The sequence below is a fragment of the Melospiza melodia genome, chromosome 3 (genome assembly GCF_035770615.1).
Source record: "Melospiza melodia melodia isolate bMelMel2 chromosome 3, bMelMel2.pri, whole genome shotgun sequence".
Taxonomy (NCBI): Eukaryota; Metazoa; Chordata; class Aves; order Passeriformes; family Passerellidae; genus Melospiza; species Melospiza melodia.
The window spans coordinates 19,661,926-19,674,000 of record NC_086196.1 but is presented as its reverse complement, the minus strand read 5'-3'; the positions used below and the strand labels follow the sequence as shown (position 1 = coordinate 19,674,000).

At 36.7% G+C, this 12,075-nt stretch overlaps 1 long non-coding RNA gene across 5 annotated transcripts in view; it reads left to right on the top strand.

Annotated features, from left to right (window-relative positions):
* LOC134415486 (uncharacterized) overlaps nt 1-12,075 on the top strand; it is a 184,527-nt gene that overhangs the window by 111,226 nt on the left and 61,226 nt on the right. For 4 of the 5 annotated variants that reach the window (XR_010027061.1, XR_010027060.1, XR_010027063.1 and 1 more), the window contains exon 5: nt 1,768-1,848. This is a non-coding gene — a long non-coding RNA (uncharacterized LOC134415486). Of the gene's footprint in view, nt 1-1,767; nt 1,849-3,467; nt 3,538-12,075 lie in introns of those variants that run through there. The other variant, XR_010027064.1, reaches the window with a different exon arrangement.

Below are 12,075 nucleotides of genomic sequence, written 5' to 3'. Positions count from 1 at the left end.
AGTAGAAGCAGTCGCCAAAGAGGGAATACAGTCTCTTACTGTTATAATTGCAGAAATTCCTTATGATTATATGAAAAATAAGTTATTTTTTAAAAAAATTAGTTTTGACATCTTCTCTGGTAAAATTCAGACACATTTTTCACAGAAGCATCAAGAAGCACATCAGACATAGGATACAGTCCTTCCCAGTTTAAATTATTTTTCTTCATCCCAAAGGATAATGAGCATTTCAAAGAAGGGTTGCCATGAGGATTTATATGTTGATGAAAGATATATATACTTGTGCTAGTCTCATTCTCTCTATTAATTTAATTTTGAATGAAAATGAATATGCATATAGAATGGCACAGATGATGTCAACACGATAGCTGATATTTATATAGCTTTGAAAACAGAATTTTAACGTGAAATTTTGGACAACTTTACTTTTAAGGGCGATGTGGTATGGATTTTATGTACTTATTTTCCTGATTTTGTTTATGACTAGTGAATTTCACTTTCTATTCACCATACCACTGTCATACTCTGCTTAATATATCCTGAACATTATCCATAAGGTTGTTCTGGAAGTCCTTTCTGTAGCACAAAACCAGATGAAGCAATTCAACCTTTCCTCTAGAGGTTTTGCTTCACCCTGGTTTAACCTATGTACAATTCACTGCTGCAGGGCAATAAAAAAGTGATAAAAAAAAGAAAAAAAATGGAAGCAATGCCAGATGGAAAATGAGAACACTTAGTGAACATGAACAGATGCAGATCTCTTGTCTTACAAATTTTTCATGTCTTTTTACTGCTGCTCTCCAATCCTGATATCCCCACGCAATAAGGTCTTAATCTTTTCTGGATTCTCAAGTTCAAATACTTTGACACATCTTTCTTCTCTTTCTCCTCTTTCTCTCTTTCCAACTGTCTGTCTGCGGATAACTTTTACTTTCAGGATTTCTTACAAGGCCCCTAATTCTTTTTCCCAGTCAGTTCACAGAGTGCTTTTATTCATTTAGCCTTGCTTTGGAAGACATCCCTTTGTCATTACCATGCTTGTTATGATGAAGATAAGGCAAAATACTCTACTAAGAGAAGTTAGGACTAATTGGTGATTTTTAGCTCTATTTTTTTAAACAAAAGAGAAAATAACTGAAGAACAACAAACACCCAGGAAACTTCACAAATGGAAGAAACAAAATGAAGCTTCTACTGTTTCATTCTCCTAGGATATGCAGCTTTGATGTTACATGAGGATTACCTGGGTTCTTTTGTCCCAATTACTGAGAGCAAAGTTGAAGAACTTCAGTATGCATTAAGTCTACCAACTTTGATGTTATGTTGAACATTCCTGACTCAAATTTGTGTTGTCAGAATTGGCCTAGAATAACTGGATGCACATCAAAATACTCAGAATATAAACAGTGCAACATCAAAGTATATATGATGGTGTTATTTTCAAGACCAAATAAAACAACAGTTAGAAGTGTTGATCAGCTAGTTACCACGGGATTTTGTGACAAAATTGCAGAAGCCATCTCTTTGCTTCTGTCTCAGCTGGATTGGTACTGCTATCACCCCATTCAAAATACTAACATGTAACAGGAATATTTTGCAGGCAGGATACAGGAAGGGACTTGGGCATTGGGACACAGATACTGAGATGTCTAAAATTTGGATTTTGAGTTGTGGGAGTGGAGAAGCAAGTCCTCTAATTTACATGCACATCAACTGGTACAGCAAGAGGTGGAATTTAAATTCTTAATTTCTTTCTCCATTTACTAGGGTATGAAACCTGAATCCAGAACCTGGGAAGTGTTCCTGTGTCATCATCACCTTGGATAAAATCAAGACTTCTTATGCCTGGTAATGCCAGTAAGGTTGCATATTATTTCTGTTAAATTATTATATGCTGTGAAGTATTCAATAAATTCTGATTTACCTTCTGATTTCAATTAACTTTAGAGTTCAGAACTATGACTGAGTAAAAAAGAAATATCTCTTGTTTTTTGGTGTTTTTTAGAGCAACCTGTTTTGTCAGAACAAATGTTCCAGCTTTCATACACACATGCTGCTTGATTTCAGCCTTCTGTGTGAATTTATTTTCTTTTTAACTTTAGATATTTACTGTGAATTGATTCAGTACATGTTGCACTAAGCAATATAAATCTTGAAAAATCTTTAGAAAACTCAGACTTTAACTGGACAGAGCCTGGTGTTTTTTGAAGTACAGTTTTGAAGATGTGGTGCTTATGGACATGATTTAGCAGTGGTTAATGGTTGTACATACAGAATTTAAAGATCTTTTTCACTGTAAATGATTCTGTGATTCTATGATCAACTTCTTTAGCAAGCTAAGTTGTCCCATTTTAATCAAAAGCTGGAAAATCTTAGAATTAATGAAAAAAAATGTAAAAAATTAATGTCTCGTGCTCATTAAATTGTGTTTTGCATCAAAAATAGTTTCACTTTCTTGAATCTTGCAATATGTACTTAAAGAAGGCTGAGTACAGCTGAGGAGGACTTGCATTGCTTGGTGGACTCCTGATTTCTGACAGTAAATGAGAAAACATCATTAAGACCCTAAAATTACATTATAATATGTCTTATGTAGCCATTTACATTTTCATTCAAATTCTGTCTAATAACTAGCATTTTTCTGAGACTGGCTAAGAATTACAAAGACTGGCATATGGGATTAAAGTGGTTTAGTCTAGCATACCACTTCTGAAAGTGGACTATATCAGATTCTTGACACAAGCACAGGAGGAATATTATACAAAATTATGGAAATTTTCTCTATATGCTTTCTTATTTTATTTAGCCTGCTCTATTAGAATTTAGGTTTTGAGCTAAAGCAAAACGATTTTGAAAATCTGGCAAATATTTTGAAAATAAGTAATTCTCATAAATGGGTCTAGCTGCTTCACTTCCAAAGCTATCTGGAGTGCAGCTGAAGATTTTTTCCCTCTGCTTGTCTGGACTTTTTCTGTGCTTACTGCATCCAAAGTAGTTAACACAGACCTGATGGGTTTGCTGCTTCAAACCATTGCTGTTACTGGCGCTTTTCCCTGGGTTTCTTTAGAAAAGAGTAAAAATCAGATAGTGAAAAAATTAGTTACGTCTATTCTTATAATTCTGTGTCTTAGTTTTAATAACCTTGTTTTATCTTACTGTAGTTTTACTCAAACTTCTGCTTCTCTGGCAACTGATGCCAGTGCCTCACAGTAAAGAATTTATTTCTGATAGCCAATCTAAAGCTACTCTTCTCAAAGTCATTACCCCTTAGAAAAGGTCCCTCTCCAGCTCTTTTGTAGTCCCCTTCAGGTACTGAAAGACTTCATAAGGTCTCCCTGGAGCCTTCTCTTCTCCAGGCTGAACAATCCCAATTTTCTCAGCCTTTCCTGACATGTTTTTAGGGAGTTGTCCAAGCCAAACTCCTGCTCAAATCATGGCTCACTGCAATGTTACATCTGGTTTTGCAGGACTGCTTCCAACTGAGGATTGAACATTTCCAAGGATGGAGGTCCCACAACCAGTAACTGACCGCTGTCTTTGGAATTTTAAAAATAAAAATTTATTATATTCACTCTTTAGCCTAACTCCCTCTTTCTTATACATGTCAGCTCTTTGATAGAAATTAATGTGGCCTAAATTCTATCTCTGTCCCCATTCATGGTATTTCCTATTGTCTGGCTGCAGACCTTCAGAGGCACATTGTCAATAGGGAACAGCAGGGGCTGGTCCTTGGTTGAAATGTAGGGCACCTGAATCTAGACTTTTGACTCTGTCATACACAGCTGCAACTTTCTACCTTCCTGCTAAATACCAAGCACTTTGTTTCCTGTCACATAAATCAGACAGAGCCAGATTTTCCTATTCTAGCTGGGTTTGTGTGCCTTCCTCCTCACTGGGTGCCTTCCAGGAGTACATTAATCAATGTGACTCAGGGCTGTCTCTGGTGTTTTTGCTGTTTTCAGTCAGCTTCTCCTCAGAGGCTGTGGCCTGGCCACCTTACAAGGAGCACAGCTTTTCTCGGCCTTTCCCAGTTGTACGACGAAGGGAGCATTGAGAGAGAGGATGAGGTTCTTTCAAGAGTGATGAGACTTTTTTATTTCAGTGAGAGATGAGACTTTTTTATTTGAGGCAACTCTTTAGTTTGATCTACTCCTGTCATTTTCAGTGTGAATTTCTGGGTTTGCGTTATCTGCTAGAATGTCAGATCGTTGTGATGGAAGCCAGATATTGAGAGAGCTACATACATATATGCAGGAGTAAGGGCATTTAATTGAGACCAGCATAAAACTAATGTTGTGGTAATATTTAAAAATGGTAGATGGGACAACCCAAATAATTATAGTCCTGTCAGGCTGACATCGATCCTTGGTGAAATAAGGGAACATCTGATATAGGGCTCAGTTAGGAAAGAGCTGAAGGATGGAATTAATGCCAATCAACATAAGTTTATGGAAAATAGATCCTGTCAAACTAAGCTGATATTTTTTTTAGATTATAAGCTATTTTTTAAAGTAATTGTATTGATGTACCATACTCTGCAAGCTATTTGACTTGATAGTGCATAACGCTTTCATTAAGAAACTAGAAAGATATAAAATGCACATGACACACATTAAATGGATTGTAACCTTTTCTTAATGATGGACGATATGATCTAATTGTAAATGCACTGTCACCCTATGGTAGCATTTTTCAGAATATTTGGTCCTCAATCTCATGTAATTCAACACTTTTCCTGCATCTTAGAAGAAGTACAAGATTATCACTGATGAAGTTTACAAATGATCGAAGCAAATTTTACTGGTGAGGAGCATAATTCACTTTTCCAGTGAATCTGTGAATGTTTGATGAACTGAACACAAATCCGGTCTAAGACCAGCTGTGAAGTCCAACAGCTAAGAAGAAAGCGTTTACAGTAATACTATTTTTGTATGTTTAACGGTCAAAAGCTTTAGAGAAAGAATAAGGTAGATGTAATAACCTTTAGTAGGTCAAAAAATGCAGTTAAAAATGTGGCCTATCTCCCTAGCTAGGTGTGCATCTTCACTTCATCTAGACCATACAGTTTAATAAAGAATAATAATAAAGAAATTTGCTGTTATTCTTGATCTTTCCTTGCAAAGAATGCGGGCCATATGAAGTTAAAGATTATCTCAGAGCACATCATCTTTGAAAAGGCCAGAAGGTTAATCAGTAGTTAATCTGTGGTTAATTAATCCATCACAGTCTGGTTAAGTGAGTTAATCTAATTCTCAAGTATATAAGCAAGAGAGTCCTGTGTTGCTATTCCAGCAGTTAATTGTTATTGGTTTTGAAAAATACGTTGAAAATTTAGGGTGAAATAAGGTACAGGAACATTTTTGTGTGGAAAAGCCCAGCTAGGGCTTGGATGACAATTTCTTATACAGACTGGATGACTTTCTAATGCAGATCCCTGAGAAACAGAAACTCACTCAGGGCAGTTATATACTTATTTCTTACTACACACCTTCTTAAAAACCTTTCTCATTCTTCATGAAACCCCAATATGTCAAACTATTTTCCATCTTTTCCCAGGAGAGAATGTTACAGACTGGTATTAGGTTTTCTTCCTTTTATTTACTGACTCTCCCAAATCTTCATGCTGTGATTTCCATCAAAACCATCCCCGAGTAGCACTTTTTCCCCTTTGTCCCCAAAAGTACATGTTCTTTTGTAGCCTTCATCAGCATTTGGTACTCACCACTGGTACTGTGGCTTCCCCTCAGTACATCCCTTCTTACTAACCAAGGTTTTACCTGTGACATCTGAAACCCTTCACAGACATTTTGTAACCTGTCATGCCAGGACCCTTGCAGCACAAGCTAGTGTTTATGCAGCATGGCAGTGAAGTAAATCAGAATATATTGCAATATCTGATCTTAAGAGATGCTACCACATGTGTGCCTCAAACCAAAACTTTGAAGAAGCCTTTAAAAAATTTTTTAGACCTGGATGAATCAACTGACTACCGAATATTTCTATTACTTTGGCATTTCATCAATGTTTCTCTAAGGATTTGTCTGCAGTTGCAAGTTAATTCGAGCTAAGGTGGACTGTGAATTTAAAATGAAACCACCACTCTTGAGTAAATGCACATACTCCTCTGCTGGAAAAACAGTGATATACTCTTATTTAGTACATCCATCCAGAAAGTTTCCTCTTTTCCATCTGAAAAAAATTCAATAAGGCATTTCAACAGCTATGGTGTTTGGCAGCAAGAGAATGATTTTGGTCTAGTTTCATGAGCAAAAAAGCACTTTTTTTACTTCAAAGTTCAAATCTATCTACTGGGCCTATCTCTTCTCAGTTCCACATTGTCTTCCAGTCCCACTGGAGGTTTCTCCAGAGCCACTGGTCAAGTGATTTTCTCTTACATTAAACAGTAAGAGCTCTAGGAGATACCTTTTGAAAATACTCTAGCAAGTCCCTTTTTAGCTTCTCTAGCAGCATTTGCTACTGAGAATCAGGGAGCTTCTACTTTTCCATCCTGCTTTATGCCTTCTATTGTAAGAATGTTTCCCCTAGGATAATTTCCCAGTCTTTTGTTGCACTGAGTTTTCACATGTTTCAAAGACTTTGGGAAGACTTTCCCCAGGTAAGTGCATACTATTTTGTTTTCCCTCACTTGCATATCTGAATTTCCTCTGACTTAATTTATTCTCATGCTCATCATCTCCTACCCTTCCCTGGGGCTAATTTTCTTTCAAAGTTTATGGACTGGAGTTAGCTCTCTTTTTCTGTATATGGACTAGTTTTGAACTTATGATATTTTTTGTTATAATTGCCCCATGGAGCAATTTTTCAACATGAAGTACAGATCATCAGTGTGTGTCAGATATCAGGCTTTCATAACTCAGAGTAAAATTGTATAAATTGTGTCTAAGTATTATAATTGTGCCCAAAGGCCAAAGAGATAAAAAACCAGACTGGTGTTGTGTAAATGGATGGATAATAATTGCTTGTGTCCCAGAGGTCTTACAATCCAAAATTTTTTTTTTGTCTTTTAACTTAATTGGAAATAATTAATATTTATCACTTTTAACAACAGAATCCCAGACTGGGATCTGTTTTCTCCACCCCACTTCCCCTTCTATATTCCTGTCTGCTTATTCAGTCCACTTGAGAAATAGTAGGTAGAAATAGTGCTTTAATCAGCCATTTTAGGGCACACTAAAGAGCACTTCTGACTGGGAATGGTAATGACTATCAGATTCAAATATCTATTACCTGCTACAGAGCAATAAGGCTGATGAAGTTTATGCAGGTACTGCAGATGTATTTGAGATTATCCAAGTTCAATTGAGTGAAAGGGGCTATGGGTGATTTGCCTACTTAAGCAAAGAAGCAATTTTTGCTCTTCCTGTGTCTAAGGACTCCTTGGAACTAAATTAGCACTTGTATTTTGGGTTGAATTAAAAGTAATGTTTTTAGTAAAATTATTTCTTCAATATCCATCCAGTATTATAGCTATTATAATGATGATAAGAACTTCTACCCAGTGAGATGAACTTCCACAGATCTATAGTAGTCTTTTTTTGTGCGTGTGTTCTTGCAATGTGCTCTCCATCTAGAGAGAAGCCATTGTAAAATATCCCATCCTGCAAAGCATCATCCTGGGGTTGACTGGATCAGGCCAGAGCAAGGTTTTTTAGAAGCTAAAACTGAGCTGTGGTAATACAAGGCAGAAATGAGGGGAGTGCTTGTCTGATGGTGCTACAATTCCATGTTCCCTGTCTGCTGGGATTGTCCTGATAGAGCAGGTCACCAGCCTACATTTCACTAATGAGGTTAATCAAGACCCTGGGAAATGGGCACAGACACTGCTTTCGGGGTTGGGCTATACTCATGGGGTCTGGTAACAAACCTCTGCAGTGACACTTGCAAAACTCCTCTGGCAAATCACAGATCACAGACCATTTATTTCTATCCTTTTTTATGAATCTATGAAGGACTCAGATTCTTTAAGAATTATTTTAGTGAAGAAAAAGTTGTATTTCTACTTCTACAACAAAAGGTTGCAGTTCCCAAACATGCTATTTAACTTTTTGTTCTTGCTAACTCATCATCAAGTTATTTTAATAATGATAAAATTATTCAGCCTTTAAAGAAAGAGGAAAACAATCAATGCTAGACTGTATTGGTAGATTGTGTTCCTTCCTTCAGTAATAAATTGCTTAAAATGAAAGACATATCCTCTTATTTTATCTTAATTTTAACAATCTTAACTATTTTTTAGGAGTCCTATACTTTTCTACCATTTCTCTTCACTTTTCTACTGTGGAAATTAAAGAATTAAAGGAATTAAAGAAAGAGGCACAGTTTTTAAGGTGCTGCCAGTGTTCTGAGTTTTCAGTGAAGGCTAATGTAATGTTATTTGTTATATTACCTTGATGTGTAGCAGTTCAGATCCTTCAGTCTTCTAAAGAAACAAAATACTAAAAATCCCATAGATATGGGTTTGTGGTGGAAATTCTGTATAATTTATAAAAACTTTTTTATGCTTCTATGGAACCGCCCAAGTTCCTATGGGATCAAGAATTTTGAACTAAGGGTGGAAATTGTGAAATATATTTCTCCTTGTGCTGGAGCAGGAGTATTGCTAGAAAAATATTTCACCTTGTGGCTTGGAAAATGTGATTAATTGTCAAATGAGAATCATCAAAAAATTGTCAAATGACATTAATCATCAAAAAATTGGACTGTGTATGAGAAAATCCACCCTAGATATAAATGCAAATGTATAAAAATCTTGCTATGAAAACCCAATAGAGGAAGACAGAAGAAATGGCCTGGTAGGGGGTTTTAATAGGACTTCATTGTGCAGATGTGGAAGGATGGATGAGAGATCAAATGACATTAATGGAGCCTCTTGCCCTTGCTAAGGAGCAGCCTGAGTGGTGCAGTCCTGTGCTGGCAAACATTTGTGTTGCTTGCTGGTGCAGATGATGTCAGCTCACCTGCATGCAGCCTGGTTCTGGAACCACTGGCGGCCTCCACAGTGTGAGTAAAACAGGCTAAAGATCAGATAATTGCCAGCACAGCTTGCACATGCACAGATATATTCCCTCAACCCTTAAAACAGAGTGGCTGTGGCCAAGCTTCAGTTTGGGGCTGTTCCCTGGGCTGCACTGGCCTAGGCATTGTCCTGAGAAAGTCTGACAAGCTCTTGAGGTTTGTGGCAGTGAATATTTCAGTGAGGCATCCATGGAGTGAAGCTGATTCTGCATTAAGCATTTCCCAGCTCACTTTCAATGGCAGGCAAATTCAGAATAAGCAGAGTTTGTCAGTAGGTAAATTATAAACAGAAAAAAGGACTACATTTGTCAAATTTGTGGTTTTCTACCGATTCCTCACTCGTCTCCAACGTTCAGTTATATCCCAGCCGTCCTGAGGATTAATTAGTTAATATTTATGGAGCACTGTGAAAATGAGGCCTGCTAGAATGGTGCTAAATGTTTTATTTACATGGTTTATAAACAGCAGCCAGCCGGTCCCACATGGGGTTCAGCCCATCACGGTGTTCACAAATTTCCACTGCAGGTTGAATCAGGATGGCTTTTATCATGATGTAATGTATCTTTATTGCTGTAGTAGAGCAAATGTATCCTTTAAATTATGTGATTAGTTTCAGTACAGCTCACTCTCCAGAATAGCTATCATAAAGCGTGAGACTTTGAAAGCATTGCCAAATTTATATTTAGACTTCAGTGTATGATTTCATGTCAAAAATTTATGCACAACCTCATTTGTCAGGCAACATTATTGATTTTATAATGTGTAATGTTTTTCTTATTGAAAAAGTGTTCCCAGGCCTGAGCTTATTAACACAGTGTTGATTACTCTTTGGGGGCAAGCAAGTGGTTTTTCCATTTATTAAAGATTATAAGAAATGGGAAATCATGGTTTTTATATACACATTATTTGAATGAAAATGATGGTTACTGATTAAATAATATGAGGCTTGAAAATTAAAGTATAACACAATGCTTTCCCTTTATAAAGTTGTGCAAGTTACTAGAAACCCTGTCTTTAAGAGACATATTAGGAGTGTTATCTTTCCCTCTTTTTTTATTGTGAACAAAGTTTGCACCAAAGCACAAAGTTGTATATTTTTTTATCAATGCCTGCATCAACTAAAGTAACTAGACTCTGCTTGAGATAATATGAATATGAATTCATATGAGATAATATGAATATGCACAATATGGGCATAATCATGCCCATATTGTGCATATTCAAACATGCCAGAGGATTACAGGTCTTGTAAGGAATAAACATCAAGAGTGCAGATGACTGCTAAGAAACCTAAACCTGAAGCTTTTTGGGGGAGGTGAGGAATGTTGCATTCAGTTTGGGTTTGTTTTATTTTTCCTTTTCTTAAAGACAGTAATAGGATTTAGATACCCAATTTTTTTTTTTTTTCATTTTGATGAAAATCGCAGTTAAAGTGCTTAGTAAATAAATAAAGAAACAATCAAACTTCTCTCTTTGCCAGCACTTCCTGTAGAATTATAATGATAAAATCTGTATAATGCTGTAGTAGTGTAACATGGCATATTTAATCAATGAGGTAAAGATCAAGCTTCTGGCCTTATTGAAATATTTCTAAACTCCACTGACTTCAATATGGCCAAGACTTCATTAGTTTTTTCCCATGACACTGCTCAGCAGGTACTCAGTCCTTGTACCTTGATGCGTGCTCAGTTCTCACTTCCTCAAATGAAGATTTAGATAGAAGAGATGCTCAGTTCATATTTTTCCCTAAAAGCTGTCTTATTTGCACATTCTGGTTTTCACTAGGGATATTGCTGGCAGGAGCTCCCCTTATGTTGTGTAAACACATAAATAAGCTTTGCAGCAATTAATATTGGTCCACTTTCAAGACTATCCCCACATCTCCACTCCTTTGGAATCCATTATCAACTTTTTCATTATTAACATACCACTCAATTTGGCTTTATAGATTGCCTATAAACTCCTTCTATTATGCCATGTTCATGTTTATATCCCAAGTCTTTCTCTGCCTCCCAGAGGAGTCTGGGGAAATACGTGTTACTTACGAAACATGAAGCACTGGGCTGTTATGTTGCTGGGTTGATAGTGGCTGAATAGGCAACTTAGAAGTAATTCTTCATGTCCTCTCCTCCTTGAGAGCTCAGAGTCTTGCTCTCCTCTGGAGATTCAGTGGTAGATGGCGGTAAAGTTGAAATTAGCTGAAATCTTGCACTCTTCCAATTATTATGTTCCTCCATGGAATGTAAAGCAAGAGTAGATATATTCTTTAAAGGAAACTGATATGGGTCTTGGGCAGGCACAGCAGGGAATTCATTGCAGTATATTCTGGTGAGTTTTCGGCCTCCTCTCCTCCTTGAGTCCACTTGGATTTTTAATTATCTTTCAGATCCTCTTTTCATTTTGCTTGCTCAGAAATGCAGAATAAAGCCTACCCCCTGTTTTCCATCCAATTCACTCACAGTCTTCTGTCGCAATTATTGTACTATAATCCTCTCTCTCCATTTTAATCCTTTTCCATAGTCAGTTTATTTCAGAATTAGGGTTCTTATCCTTTGATCTATTAATTTAGAGTTTAACCTTATGCTCTCTTTCTGCTTTTTATTTGGGGCATTGCTGAGGGTTGTTTAAGTGGGAAAAAAGCAGAGCAGGGCCTTCTTATTAGACATTAAGGATCCCTTAAAGAAGGCATTAGGGGAGTCCTCCTAAGGGATGGCTACTGGGAGAAAAATGCAATTTGGATTTGGATCTGAAAGCTAAGCAGGGTGGGGAAGCTAGAAATGAAAGATCTGGGCACCATTACTCTGATGTTCTTTCACTGATTGAAACATCTTATGGTTTAATTTGCTGACTAACTTCAAATAAAGTACAGCTGATGTATTTTTGAGAAGTAAAAATCCCCCCTTCCTCAATACATACACCTGCACACACACATACACACATCCTGTAAATGGTTTTGATTTTTTTCCAAAGTGAATATCTTGCCTTTGGTATGAAATGCTTGAGAATAAAAAAAAAGAAAAAAAAAAAAAAAAAAAAAAA